Source organism: Scylla paramamosain, chromosome 1 (genome assembly GCF_035594125.1).
Source record: "Scylla paramamosain isolate STU-SP2022 chromosome 1, ASM3559412v1, whole genome shotgun sequence".
Classification (NCBI taxonomy): domain Eukaryota; kingdom Metazoa; phylum Arthropoda; class Malacostraca; order Decapoda; family Portunidae; genus Scylla; species Scylla paramamosain.
The window spans coordinates 11,427,501-11,442,500 of NC_087151.1; the positions used below are offsets into that span (position 1 = coordinate 11,427,501).

At 40.2% G+C, this 15,000-nt stretch overlaps 1 protein-coding gene across 5 annotated transcripts in view; it reads right to left on the reverse strand.

The window, feature by feature from the left end:
• LOC135100617 (zinc metalloproteinase nas-4-like) overlaps positions 1-15,000 on the reverse strand; it is a 46,837-nt gene that overhangs the window by 29,536 nt on the left and 2,301 nt on the right. The window contains exon 1 of one of the 5 annotated variants that reach the window (XM_064003694.1): positions 13,437-13,460. The exons of the other annotated variants lie outside the window; for them this stretch is intronic. The gene's annotated coding sequence lies outside the window, so the exon portion shown is untranslated. Of the gene's footprint in view, positions 1-13,436; positions 13,461-15,000 lie in introns of those variants that run through there. 5 annotated transcript variants of the gene reach the window in all.

The window sequence follows — 15,000 nt, forward strand, 5'->3', positions numbered from 1 at the left end:
CCACCATCAACATCATAAGCAAAAGCAGCAGCAACAGCAATTTTTCTTATTACCACCACCACCACCATCATCATTATCACCATCGCCATTTCTCACCACCGGGAGGCCAAATTTAAGCAAAGTGGACAATTATAATCAGGCAGAGAGTTTGAGCCAAGTATGCGTGTGATGCCCTAAGTGTGTGTGTGTGTGTGTGTGTGTGTGTGTGTGTGTGTGTGTGTGTGTGTGTGTGTGTGTGTGTGTGTGTGTGTGTGTCCTGTAGGCTTGAGTGGCGGAGGTGTACTTGGGAGCATAATTCCACCGCAGGGGTGTCGTGGGCGTGACCGGAGTGAGGCGTGAGGTGTGGGCGTGGCGTGGCGGAGTCGGGGCGTGGACGAGAGGTGGTCGTGGCGTGCGGCGGCGTGGCGTGAGGCGGCGTGGCGTGGCAATCAGGACTGTGAACTTGCCGCTAACTGGTCTGTGTAAGGTAAGAAAGTTCTCGCCTCGCTTGAAAGAACTGCCGTGTCTTCCTTCCTCCTTTAGTTATTTCCCTTCCTTCTTCTTTCACACACCCTTCCTTCCTTCCTCCCATCACACACCTTTCCTCTCTCCTCCCTCTTCCTTTCCTCCTTCTCCCACCCACCTCTTCAAGTTATAATATGCATGCCAATTTTCTCATTTCCATCACCATCATCACCACCATCACCTCCTCCTGCTCCTTTTCTTTCTTCTGCAGCTGTTCTCTTTTCTACATATCGTCATAATGTAGAAAGGATATCATCTCCTTTTCCTTCACTTATCACAACCCAATAACTATTCCTTCCTTCCTTCTTTCCTCCTTTTTCCTCTCTACCTGTTTTCCTCCTCCTCCTCTTCCTCTTTCTTCCAAATACACCCTTGTCAGGTCAAAGTATATAGCTGCAGTTCCCTTTGCTTCCCCTCCTCTTCCTCTTTTTCTTCCCTCCCCACCACCTCCTCCTCCTCCTTCTCCTCTTAGGCCATTGTTGCTTCCTCCTTCCTCCTCCTCTACCTCTTTTTCCTCCTCCTCCCACACATCCCGTCTCATAATATACAGCTCTGATCCTGACCTCCTTCCTCTTCATCCTCATATATTCTTTCTTTTCCTTCTCTTCCTTCTCCTTCTCCTCTTATTGATTATTTACGGTTACTCATATGTTTTCTTATCATCGCTTATCTTACATGTGGTATAATGCAACGTTTTTTTCTTTTTATATCTATTTACATTCATACGGAATATAGTTACATTTTTCCTTTCCCCTTTTTTTTTTTCTTTTTTTTCGTTGTCTTTATATGCGGTAAGATGTGTTTAAATTTCTTTTTCTTTCTTTCTTTCTTTCTCTTCAATAGTCAGTTTACTTTCCTTCTTCCTTTCCTTTCTTTATAATCTCTACACACAATACGGTAAGAGAGTCAATTTCCTTTTTCCCTTTGTTTCTTTAATCTCTACACACACGCGGTAACATAGTACAATCAGTTTACTTTGTTTCTCCAATATCTGTACACATATGCGATAACATACATACAGTTTACTCTCTTCTTTCTTCAATTTCTACGCACAGGCGTTTACATACAGTCAGTGTACTCTCTTCTTTCTTCAATTTCTACACACACGCGGTTACATACAGTCAGTGTACTCTCTTCTTTCTTCAATTTCTACACACACGCGGTTACATACAGTCAGTTTACTCTCTTCTTTCTTCAATTTCTACACACACACATGCAGTCAGTTTTCTTTCTTTCCCCAATCTCGACATAGGCAGCGAGACGACACCCGGACATCCTACTTTTTTTTTTTTTTCCCTAACACTGCTGTGTGTGGATTTTCCCGAAGCTTGCTAATAATGCTGTGATAAATACAGACTTAAGAGATTAACTTCGAGAAACAGAACTGAAAGCAAGCAGTAGTGTAGGTAAGTAGTTGGGTAGTTTTAATCTTTTCGTATGTTTGTTTCTATTTTTCCGATGCAAAATCGTGTAACGCTACTAATAAATGAACTAATATCATATTATCGTCAGGAATCAAAAGGCTGAATCACTACATACACACACACACGCTAACACGCAGTCGTTTCTCCATCTTACTTTTCTTTCTTTAATCTCTATACACACGCAGAACTACAATAAATGTTCACTTCCTTTTTTTCTTTTCCCTTTCCTTTTTTTTTTTTGTTTCTACACATTCGCTAGCACACGGTCAGCTTACTTTCTTCTCGTAATCTCTGTAGGCGCAGTTATGTACGTGCATTTTCCCTTCCTTATCTTCCTACAAGTGTGTGTGTGTGTCTTAATATGCGTCAAGATATGGTTGCTCTCTCTCTCTCTCTCTCTCTCTCTCTCTCTCTCTCTCTCTCTCTCTCTCTCTCTCTCTCTCTCTCTCTCTGGTGTGATATCGTAAATATATTCTTATCCTACGAATTAAATAACCCAATTGTGCATGTTTACGTCCTTGATTACTTATTCTGTGTGTGTGTGTGTGTGTGTGTGTGTGTGTGTGTGTGTGTGTGTGTGTGTGTGTGTGTGTGTGTGTGTGTGTGTGTGTGTGTGTGTGTGTGTGTGTGTGTGTGTGTGTGTGTGTGCGTGTGTGTATGGCAACCAAACAGGCTCATAAGGACGAACACTTTTGCTGCTGCTTCTGTTTGTTCTTTCTTTAGGATTTTTTTATGAACATTCACATCTCGTCACGTTGAAATGCAAGTGTACATATTAATTAATTCACCTACCCATTCATATATTACATCTATTCTTCCCCCCAACAGATGTGAGATGATATTTAGTTGTTTATCTACTCATCTATTTACTTATTCATCTACTGTCTTCCTACGTGCTTAAAAATGTGCAGACGTGAAGGCGTTAAAATGAATGCAGTAGGTAGGAAGCGTTTACTTATTCATTTATTCTCGTACATATTATGCATACTGTACGTGGTTGTCCTTTGTTTTTTTTGGGGATTTTGGTTTACTTATATTTATTTATTTTTTTTGCCAGTTACCATTCACTGCAGTAACAGTAACATTTAATTCTTCTAACCTTTACCTTTTACTCCTCTAGTGCTGTGTAAAAGTCTCTCTCTCTCTCTCTCTCTCTCTCTCTCTCTCTCTCTCTCTCTCTCTCTCTCTCTCTCTCTCTCATCCTACTCCTCAATGGGAGAGATTTGTCTTAATTTCCGTCAACAAATGGCTCGTCTTTTCTTTCTTTCATGCATAAACTTGTTTGTCAGCACACGTGGCAGACAAATGTGGCGAAGTTTATTTACTTAATGATTTAAAGATTTATCAGTTTATTACATTTTTATTTGGTCATCTATTCATTATACCTTGAAATTTCAACACGATAAAAGAAAGGCAATGTTTAATTTTGTTTTGTTTTCTATGCATATTGTTTTTTATCGTCGTGCTTTATCTTCAAGTTTCTAGACGATGAAAGAGAGGCATTGTTTAATTTTCTTTTGTTTTCCATGCATATTTTTATTATCGCGCTGGGAAAGATTTAGTTACACATCATTTACGTTTACTTTCCACACGTATATATCTTTTCCTAAGTCTTCTCATCCTTATACTGTTAAGGACCGGCCGCCACTTTCTCTCTTTAATATCTCCACACTATTATATTCACCTTTTCCCATTCTTATACCGTAAAATATCCGGCATAATTTCCTCAGTCTTAAATTTCTCCACGAATAGCATTTTCTTCCCTCCAACCTTGCCATTTTCCTGCCGTAAAATATTGACACCACTTTCCCTCCTTAAAATGTCCACAGATAATTATGTTTAGGTTAGCGTGCCCCTTAAGCGGGAAAAGATTTAGCAACATTTCCATTATCTCAAGTTTCTCAACGTTCGGTATTTTCCCTTCTGCAACCTTACCACTTTCTCTCTTTAACACTCCCACGTATAATTATTTCCAAACACTACTATCTTTCACTGTTCGAGTCCAGACAGTGGGAATAAGCGAACAGGTCACCCAGGTGTTCACCCTTCTTTCGATAAATGGTTGCCTGGGAAAAAACTGACGAAAGTAACCTGTGGAGACCCGGATGTCACAAAGGCCCTGCGCCCCGGGTAAGGGATATTCACCACAGGGTCAGAGGTCAGTGTGACGGAGATGACCGCTGAGGCCACATGCAACTATAGTGCGTACCTCCAACTTTACCTTTACTATCCTCATGTCATTAAATATTCGGTACATTGTCCTCCTGAGCAACATTAGCTCCACATATGTGATTTTTTTTTCTTCAAACATTGCGATTATTATATTGTCACAAGTTGCACATATCTTTTTCTTTTTACTGATAATCCTCACAAGGTACAATCAAATTCATCTTTATTCCGTGAAGTCCTCCACGCCACGTCCTCAACGAACAACAATACATCCACGTATATGATTTTTCCCTCAAGCCTTGCCATTAGTATACTGTCACACATTACGCATCCTCTCTCTTTGTACTGCTATTCCTCACATGAGACAATTAAAGGAAGCTTTTTACGGCACTCACAATAGCGCCACTGACACACACACACACACACACACACACACACACACACACACACACACACACACACACACACATACACACACACAAACACACACACACACACACAAACAGCAAGGTCTGCCCTCTCATTTGCCTTTTGGTTGCGTATATCTCTTTCATTCTAATACAATCTGGACACGTAAATTGCTTCACTTTTCCGACTTTCCCTCCCTCCTTTCTTCTTAATTTTCCTAATACAAGCGGATGTAGTAACAGTAAAACTACCAAATATGACCTTTATTTATAAATATTTTTCTAACATGGAGGTTTCTTCATTGTAACTGAAACGGGGCACGTAACTGGTTCACTTTCCACTTTTCCTCTCTCATTTCTTTCTTAATTTTCCTATCAAAGACGAACGCACTAACTGTAAAGGTAACGAATGTGACCTTTATTTATCTACTTTTTTCTAACACGGAGGTCTAACAAGAGCCTTCGAGCGTCCCAGCATCCAGGCAGACATTCACTTACCCGTAACCTTGATCTGCACCCTCCTTCATTACCTGGCTACTGTCACACCTGGCCGATTGCTTTCAGGTGTGGCTCATAAAGTATAAGGATTGATTTTCTATTCTACTCTATGCCCCACTCAAGGTCTCTCTATCTCTTCTTCTTCTTCCTCATTCTATCATTCCATAATTTCCTCCTATCTTTCCTCCTCGTCATGGTTTTACTTCATTTTGTGCTTATTAGTGTTGTATTCCTCACAGTTATCCTTATTTGACAAGGTGGACCGTACGTTTTACAGATGAGAGAGAGAGAGAGAGAGAGAGAGAAGAGAGAGAGAGAGAAGAGAGAGAGAGAGAGAGAGAGAGAGAGAGAGAGAGAGAGAGAGAGAGATAAGGGCAGCCAACACGTAACTTTATACTGACAGGCCACATTCTCCAGTTACGCAAGACCAAAAAAACTCGATTTCAACACCTCTATATTCTAAATGACCCAGTAATACGTACTATCCAGTTAACTAACTAGCCAACTAATCATCAGACTAACAATTCAACCACCTGATTTTAGTCTTACATAAACCAATATATTTTTAACTTTATCTAATTACCTAATGCTGCGCAACTTAACCTAACCAAACGACCAAAAGTAATATAACTTCACCTGAGCTGTAATTGACCCAATCTATGTAGCTTAACCTGACTCAATCTATGCAACTTAACCAAAGCTAACCTTAACCTACCCTACCCAATCTATGTAACTTAACTTATTATACAGTAACTCAATCTATACAACTTAACTTAACATAACCTAACCTTAACCTACCCTAACCCAATATACGTAACTTTACCTAACATAGCCCAATTCACGTTAACTTATCCTAATGTAACCAAACCTGCCTTATTGAGAGTAACTAGGTAAGAATAAACTCGCCTCACAACCCTCTGTGTTTCTCTTCGTCTCTCCTTTTAATTTTGTCACAACGTCTCAGACCTAACCTAACTTGACTTGACCTACCTTCCCTACTCAAGTCTCACCTGTCCAATTGTGAAACTAATCAAGAACGACCCAACTACCATTTTACCTAACAAAGTTACCTGTTAACTTAACCTACTAAGAGACTGTCTACCTACCTAACTGCCAACTAACTTATCTACCCATATAACTGTCCAAACTACATCTAAACACTACGTCTCATCAGCCCAATTGTGAGACTAATTAAGAACTATTTTCTTACCTAACAAACTCTTGCTAAATAAACCTAATTAAAAGACTATCTATCTACTTATCTACTAACTTACCTACCTATCTATCTATCCAAACTATATCCAAACACTACATCTCATCTGCCCAATTGTAAAACTTATCACTACCTAACTATCTTCCTACCTAACAAACTACCTGCTTCATTAACCTACTAACTAAAAGACTATCTACCTATCTATCTATATTTTCTACCTTCCCTACTTACCTTTCACCTGCCCAACTATGAAACTAATCAAGAACTGCCAAACTATCTTCTTACCAAACAAACTTCTTGCTAACTTAACCTACTAATTAAAAGACTACTTATCTATCGACCTACTCACTTACCTACCTATCTACCTATGCAGACCAGCTCCAATTACATATCCAATACAGCGACAATAAGTGGAACCATCCAGGAATCTCCCCTTAAACTTCCACAAATTCCTGAATCCACACCGAGGCAGATGTGTCTAGATAAAAGCAACATCCAAAAAAGATACTCTGACCAACTCCACCTCACCTCATCTTACCTTGCTTTACCTGGTCGTCTCCCCTCTACCCTCCTGTCAGTGCCCCGTCATCTGATGTTCCCTCATGTTCCTCTACCTCGGGACAACTTGCTATCTGACCGTCTTGCGTACCACTGATTTCTCTCATCGTCATCTTTTACTCTCTCTCTCCCTCTCCCTTTTCTCCCTCTTCCTCTTTTCTCCGTCTCCCTCTTCTCGTGAGATAGTCCGTTGCAGTCAGACAGGTGTGCGGATGATGTGACCAGGTGAGTTCATTAATTTTGTCTCTCTCTCTCTCTCTCTCTCTCTCTCTCTCTCTCTCTCTCTCTCTCTCTCTCTCTCTCTCTCTCTCTCTCTCTCTCTCTTGTTTACGGGTGGAGCGTAAATAGTGAAAGGTGTTCAATTTTATACAATTATCTCTTCATTTACGAGGCACAAAAAACAGGTGTCATAGCCTTATCACCACCACCACCACCACCACCACCACCACCACCAACCATCTGTATCACTACCACCACCAACACCACCACCACTGCCATCGCCACCGCCAACACTACTATCACTATTACCACCAACACCACCCACCGCTTGTACCACCAACACCCTCCACCACCAACACCACTACTACCAACATCAGCACCACCAACACTTCCACCACCACCACCACCAACACCACCATCAACACTTCCACCACCACAATAATAATAAAAAAAAATGAAATGATAAATAAACAAATAAATAAACAAAGGGACAACCCACTGACGACATCAACGAGAGAAGAGAGAGAGAGAAGAGAGAGAGAGAGAGAGGAGAGAGAGAGAGAGAGAGAGAGAGAGAGAGAGAGAGAGAGAGAGAGGAGAGAGAGAGAGAGAGAGAGAGAGACGTGTTGCTGACTCGTTGTACAGTTACGTGAGTCAAGTGGGCGGGGAGGAGGAGGAGGAGGAGAAGGAATACAAAGGAATACAAAGGAAAGCCAAACAGCAACAGACCTTTTGGTCCTTGCAAGGCTGTTTGGTAACTACTTCTAACTAGTTACAGTGAAGAGAGACAGGACAGCATAGCAGAAGGCTCCTCCCCACCCACCACTCCCTCCAGCTTGCGCTGGCATGGAAATAGTTGGGAAAAGTACCATGCAGTATGGAAAAACTGACATGGAAATTTTCATAGGAAAGGATGAAAGGAAGTTCTACTATTCACCCTACGGTGAACTCTATACGCCCTATCTCAAAGTTAATACAAGTTATATTAAAAATGGTGTCTGTTGAATAAGAGTTTAATAGTGAATTTAGTAATTATTCGGACAAGAAGAGAGCTTGTTGGGGATTTGCTTTTAAATATTTGTCTATTTTATTTTTGAATGATTCAATAGTATTGCTGTTCACAATTTCGGTAGGAAGTTTATTCCATATATTTACTATACGATTAAAGAAGAAATGTTCTGGCCTCGGGATTTAAAACGTTTGGGTATAATCTTGAATCCATTATTTCTTGTTAGGTTAGAATGATCAATGGTAAAATAATTATGTGCATCAATGTTACTATATCCTTTGAAAATTTTGAACACTTCAATTAGGTCTCCCTCTTATCCTGCGCTTTGTTAAACTAAATAGGTTTAGTTCTTCCAGTCGTTCCTCATACGGCTTATTGCGCAATCTTGGAATCATCTTTGTGACTCTGCACTGTATCTTTTCTAGTTTTTCAATGTCTTTTTTGTAGTATGGTGACCAGAACTGTACACAGTATTCTAGATGCAGGGCGCACCAGTGAGTTATATAAGGCAAGTATAACCTTTTCTGATTTAAATTCAAAGGTTCTTCCAATGAACCCTACTAATTTATTTGCCGTCTTTACTGTTTCTGTCGCAGTGTTGACTCGGCTTTAGGTCGTTTGACACAACGACACCAAGATCTTTTTCTTTATCAGCACCTTGACAGTGGCATGTTATTCATTTACATATCTCGCCTGAACATTGTTGCTTCCGATATGTAGAATTTTGCACTTTTCTACATTGAATCTCATCTGCCATTTTTCTGCCCAGCTTGTTAGTTTATTGAGGTCACACTGCAGTTCCTGCCATTGTGACACAGACGTAACTCTACTTGTTATTTTGGTGTCGTCTGCAAATTTACTTATTTTTGCAGTTTAATCCCTTCATCAATATCATTTATGTACATTATGAAGAGTACTGGGTCCTAATACAGAGCCTTGAGGAACGCCGCTATTTTACCTTATGCCACTCTGACTCTTTTCCATTTATTACAACACGCTGTTTTCTGTCAGAGAGCCAGTCTCTCAGCCATTTCAGGGTGTTTCCGGCAATGCCGTGAGCTTTTACTTTACTGATGAGTCTCTCATGGGGAACAGTGTCGAAAGCTTTTTTGGAAATCAAGGTAGATAATATCAACCGCTTTTGTCTCGTCATACGAGTTAAATACTTCATAAAAGAAGTCTAGTAAGTTTGTTAAGCAGGAGCGCTTGGTTCTGAAACCGTGTTGCGAATCCTTTATGATTTTATTTTCTTCTAAATATTTAACAATTTTATCTCTAATTATTGTTTCCATCAGCTTACACACTACTGAAGTGAGACTGATCGGCCTGTAATTGGCTGGGAGAGATTTATTTCCTTTTTTTAAAGATTGGCGTGACATTTGCTAGTTTCCATTCGTGGGGAACTTTACCCGCTAGCAAAGTTTTATTGAATAAAATTGTAAGCGGTTTCACGAGCTCAATTTCTTGCTTCTTTAAGGAGGAGGAGGAGGAGGAGGAGGAGGAGGAGGAGGAGGAGGAGGAGGAGGAGGAGGAGGAGGAGGAGGAGGAGGAGGAGGAGGAGGAGGAGGAGGTGGGGAAAAAACGAAGGTGTAAAAAATGAATAAATAAATAAATAAATAAATAAATAAAATAAAATAAAATAGATAAATAAAATAAAGATAAATAAATAAAATATCTGTTGGGTTCTAAAGAGGTCACCTGCTTAAATAACCTATGCCTATTCGTCACATCTTCACTAACAGCTCAGTAAGCAAGAAGGCTTCTCCCCACCAACCCTTCAACTTAATTACACACAGGAGACCAAAATGTAAGAGGAAAAAAAAGGAAAAAAATAATAAAAAATAGTAGACGGAGATTAGAATTATGAGAAAGAAATGGAAGATCACCACGTATTCCTAACTCTTTCCCACGACTCGAGCTGCCTGGAAAGAGGTGTATTTATCAACACACCTGAGGCAATGTAGTGCTTTTTTTTTTTTTTCCTGTGTGTGTGACTAACTTTTTTTTTTAGAAGCGTGTGAAGTTAAGCGAACATTTTCTCCCTTTTTTTTTTGTGGTTTAGACTATAACAACAACAACACTAACAACAACAACAAACAACAACAACAACAACAACAGAAGAATGAATAAATAAGATTCATAAAATTAAAATAAATGAACAAGCTAAATAAATTAAATCAGAACATACAAAACCTAACAACAAAAATAATAAAGTGATTGGATCAATAAAACAAAAATAAAAAAATGAAAAAAATAAAAGTAATAAAAGTAAAATGTATAAACAAATAAGACAATCAAATAAATAAATAAATAAATAAATAAATAAATAGACAAGGAGAGAAGAGAGGAGAGAGGGGCCGCGGTTTAACGGATATTAACAACCAACAAAGATTCAAACTCTAACACAGAGAAGAGACAGAAACATTTACACACTATATTACCAGACCCACTCGATGATGAAAACCATAATTAAATTTTACGATAGGTTAAATTAAGTTGGGTTGGATAAGGTTGGCTTAAATAAGGTTAGGTTGGGTTAAGTACGGTTAGGTTGAGTTAAGTAAGGTTAGGTTGGGTTAAGTACGGTCAGGTTCAGCTTAAGTACGGTTAGGTTGGGTTAAGTAAGGTTGGGTTGAGTTAAGTAAGGTTGGGTTGGGTTAAGTACGGTTAGGTTGGGTTAAGTAAGGTTGGGTTGGGTTAAGTAAAGTTGGGTTGAGTTAAGTAAGGTTGGGTTGCGTTAAGTAAGGTTGGGTTGGGTTAGGTCAGGTTAAGTAAGGTAATGTTAGGTTACGTTAGGTAGATAAAGCAGAGTAACGTAAGATAAGGTAAAGTTAGGTTTAGGTTACGTTAGGACAGGTTAAATAGGGTAAGATAAAGTAAAGTAAGATAAGTTAAGGTACTGTTAAGTTACATTAGATCAAGATAAATTTAAATTAGCGATACAATTAAGGAATAGGCCTACCAGGCCGAAGCGCACCTGTGACACCTGAGAAACGACGCTGAGTAAGGTGAGACAATGCACAGCTCAGCCTCCAACAAACACCTGCGCTCCCGACGAAGTAACACAAGCAAGACCAATGACCGACGATATCCCAGCGATTAAAGGAAGGAACACAACCGAACACAAATGAAGGACAAATATCATTAGAACGTTTGGTATCTTATATGACTCTGTGGTGAATTAAACGATCTCATTTCAAGTGTGGGGAGTAGGAAAGTAAAGGCTAGAGGAAGGGGGGAAGAGGAAGAGGAAGAGGAAGAGGAAGAGGAAGAGGAGGAGGAAGAGGAGGCGGAGGAGAAGATAGAGGTAATGGTCGCTTTGCTATCTGAGTAAGAATGCAGTAATGGAGAGGAGGAGGAGGAGGAGGAGGAGGAGGAGGAGGAGGAGGAGGAGGAGGAGGGAGAGGAGGAAGGAGAGAGAAGAAAGAAGAAGAAGAAGAAGAAGAAGAAGAAGAAGAAGAAGAAGAAGAAGAAGAAGAAGAAGAAGAAGAAGAAGAAGAAGAAACGGAGAGGAAGAAGGAGAAAAAGGAGGACAGAAAGTTGAAAGTTGCAGATAATTATACCAACAAGATTCATTATAAGGCTAAATGCTTATGCGAGAAAAATAAAAACAAGGAGGAGGAGGAGGAGGAGGAGGAAACAGGAGCCTCTATGTCTGATTAGCAACACAATAATAAGCATGCAAGTGAAGGAAGTGATCGCAGACGCCCGAGGAGAGAGAGAGAGAGAGAGAGAGAGAGAGAGAGAGAGAGAGAGAGAGAGAGAGAGAGAGAGAGAGAGAGAGAGAGAGAGAGAGAGAGAGAGAGAGAGAGAGAGAGAATTATAGGAGAGGTCAGGAGTGGGAAAAAAAGAAGGATTGTGGTGGAAAAAAAAGGATATGAGATGGAGGAGAAAAAAAAAAGATGGGGAAGGGGGAATATAATGAGGGGAAAGGAGGAAGGAGGACGGTGGAAGATGTAAGGAAGAACAGGATGGGGGGAAGATGAGACTGAGAGAGGAGGAGTGAGATGGGAGTAGGTGGGGATGGGAGGAAGGAATGAGATGGTGAGAAGTGACTTGATATGAGATGAAGTGAATGTTGAGTGAGAATATAATTTGTTATGATATGAGATAAGGGAGTTGTTTGGAAAAAGGACTAGAGGGTATTGTGATTAGACTAGACTAGATGGTATTGTGGAGCTGAGCAAAGGATGAAAAATGAGTGAATGATTTCATGAGATGGAAAAAAGTACAGATTATGAGTGGGAAATGAGTGAATGATTAGTGGTATGAGATGAGAAAATAGAGATGGCGAGTCAATGAAATACGAGATGAAAAAAGTAGAGACGGTGCGTGAGAAATGACTTGATACGAGATGACAACGTAGCTTCTTAAGGGAGGTTTTTGGAGACAGGAATAAGAGGAAGATCAGATGCTGTCGTGGATTAAGAAGCTGAGCAAAGCTGGAAAAAAATGACCACAACTAAAAAGAATAAGAAAAAAAAAAAGACACAAAAATGAGAGAACTAAAGATACCGTGCTGTAGAGAATAAACGACAAAAAAAAAAAAAAAAAAACTACAGACAGTCAGGTAGATACACAGTTAACTATACAAAGAAACAAGATAAACCAGCAAGAAATTAACGAACTGCAGACAGCCAGGTATAGAAAGACAGAGAAACGAGATAACAACCTTACTGGGATGCTGAAAAAAGAAAAAAAAAAGAAATCAGACATAAGACAAAGATTAATGAAGCTGTGGAAAGCCCATCATTTCTCTTGCAGTGAAATCAAAGCGGCTGATAGTGTTTATGATAATGAGGAGTGATGGGGATGGATGTCAGGGAAGATGCCTCATTAGTCACAGGTGTGCTGCTCAAAGGCCGTGTGATCCTAATTGGCCTGCACAGGTGTCTTGAGTCAAGCCAGGGAGAGCGTGTGTTGAATGGTGGTGGTGGTGGTGGTGGTGGAAGAGGAGTAGGAGGAGGAGGAGGAGGAGGAGGAGGAGGAGGAGGAGGAGGAGGAGGAGGAGGAGGAGGAGGAGGAGGAGGAGAAGGAGAAGGAGAAGGAGAAGGAGAAGGAGAAGGAGGAGGAGGAGGATATAGATTAGGTTGAATAAAACATATAACCTTTGTAAAACTACCTGCCAACACACACACACACACACACACACACACACACATACACACACTGACACAAACATTAAATTTAATCTTTCTTGCTCCAGATATTTACATTTTCTCTTTCCTCCTCCTGAAGGTAGAATGCTTTACTCATTTATTTCTTTACTCACTCATCATTCTCTCTCTCTCTCTCTCTCTCTCTCTCTCTCTCTCTCTCTCTCTCTCTCTCTCTCTCTCTCTCTCTGTCTGTCTCTGTCTCTGAACGCACCAACACACATTATTTTCCTATTCCATGCCATGTTAAACGGAACACATCCATGCGCCAACACTTACTTAGCTCAACGAAGGCCAATGTTCAGTCTTCATTACTGCCAAGCCTAGAGTCCTGTCCCCCGCTGCCTTGCCACAAAAAAAAAAAAAAAAAAAAAAAAAAAAAAAAAAACTTATGAGATGGAGGAGCAGGAACAGGAGGAGAAGCAGCAGGAGCATATTCTATCATTTGATCTAGAGGAGGAGGAGGAGGAGGAGGAGGAGGAGGTAGAAGCCGAAGCAGTAATGGCGATTAAGGTTTGTAATAATACTAGTAGTACAAGCCAATTTTCTTGTTTCCTCCAACCTCAGTGCAGTAAGGAAAGAAGGAGAAAGAAAACTATGAAGAAGAAGAAAAGAAGTTATAGGATTTACTGAACGATATCCCCTCTTTCTTCTCCCTCCCTTCCCTCGCATACTTTATTTCCTTCACAGTCTGAGAAATACACACACCTAACCTTGTCTTCCTTCACTCTCACCAAAACCAGTCAGTCAGGCAATCAGTGTTCTCCACAGGAAGCTTGAGTAAGGTCTGGGGAAGGTTAGGTTTGGTAAGGTTAAGTTAGTTTATTTTAGGTTAAGCTGGGAAATGTTACGTTAGGTTAGGTAAGGTTGGTTAAGGATGGAATAGATTAAGGTTAGGTTAGGTTAGGTTAAGATAAAATTAGGTTAAATTGGGTTTGGTAAGCTTAGATTTGGCTAAGTTAGGTTAAGTTAGGTTGGGTTAGGTTGAGTTAGTCAGATTAAGTAAGGTAAGATAAGGTAAGGTAAGGAAAGACAAGTTAGTGTAAGGTAAGGTGAGGTGAGGTAAATTAAGGTAAGGTTAGGTTACGTCAACCAGTCTACCCCAACAAGTAGTACGTGTGTGTATCCTTGGGTGTGACGCACGTACATACACGCCTACATACTTACATGCACAGACGCTCCTTGATAGATAATTAAACAGAATGTCAAGGGGTATTATTTCTGGGATAAAAACGTGCAGAGGAAACAAAGAGATACTGTGTGTGTGTGTGTGTGTGTGTGTGTGTGTGTGTGTGTGTGTGTGTGTGTGTGTGTGTGTGTGTGTGTGTGTGTGTGTGTGTGTGTGTGTGTGTGTGTGTGTGTGTGTGTGTGTGTGTATGTGTGTGTGTGTGTGTCTACCTACAGTATTTAGTTTACATAAAATTATTATTAAATTGTCTTGTTCTTGATTATATGAAATGGATTGTGTGATGACTATTGTAAAGCTGTGGTCGATAAACTACTACTACTACTACTACTACTACTACTACTACTACTACTACTACTACTACTATTACTACTACTACTACTACCTCCACCCCATGTTTATTGATGTGTCAATTAGGGTATTAGTAGTATTACTACTACTGCGGCTACAGCTACGACTACTACTACTGTGTGTGTGTGTGTGTGTGTGTGTGTGTGTGTGTGTGTGTGTGTGTGTGTGTGTGTGTGTGTGTGTGTGTGTGTGTGTGTGTGATAAGTATCATCAGTATAATGGATGAGATGTATCCTGTGTATGACTTACTAATGAATATAAGGTTCCTGATCACCACCACCACCACCATCACCACCACCAAGAAAA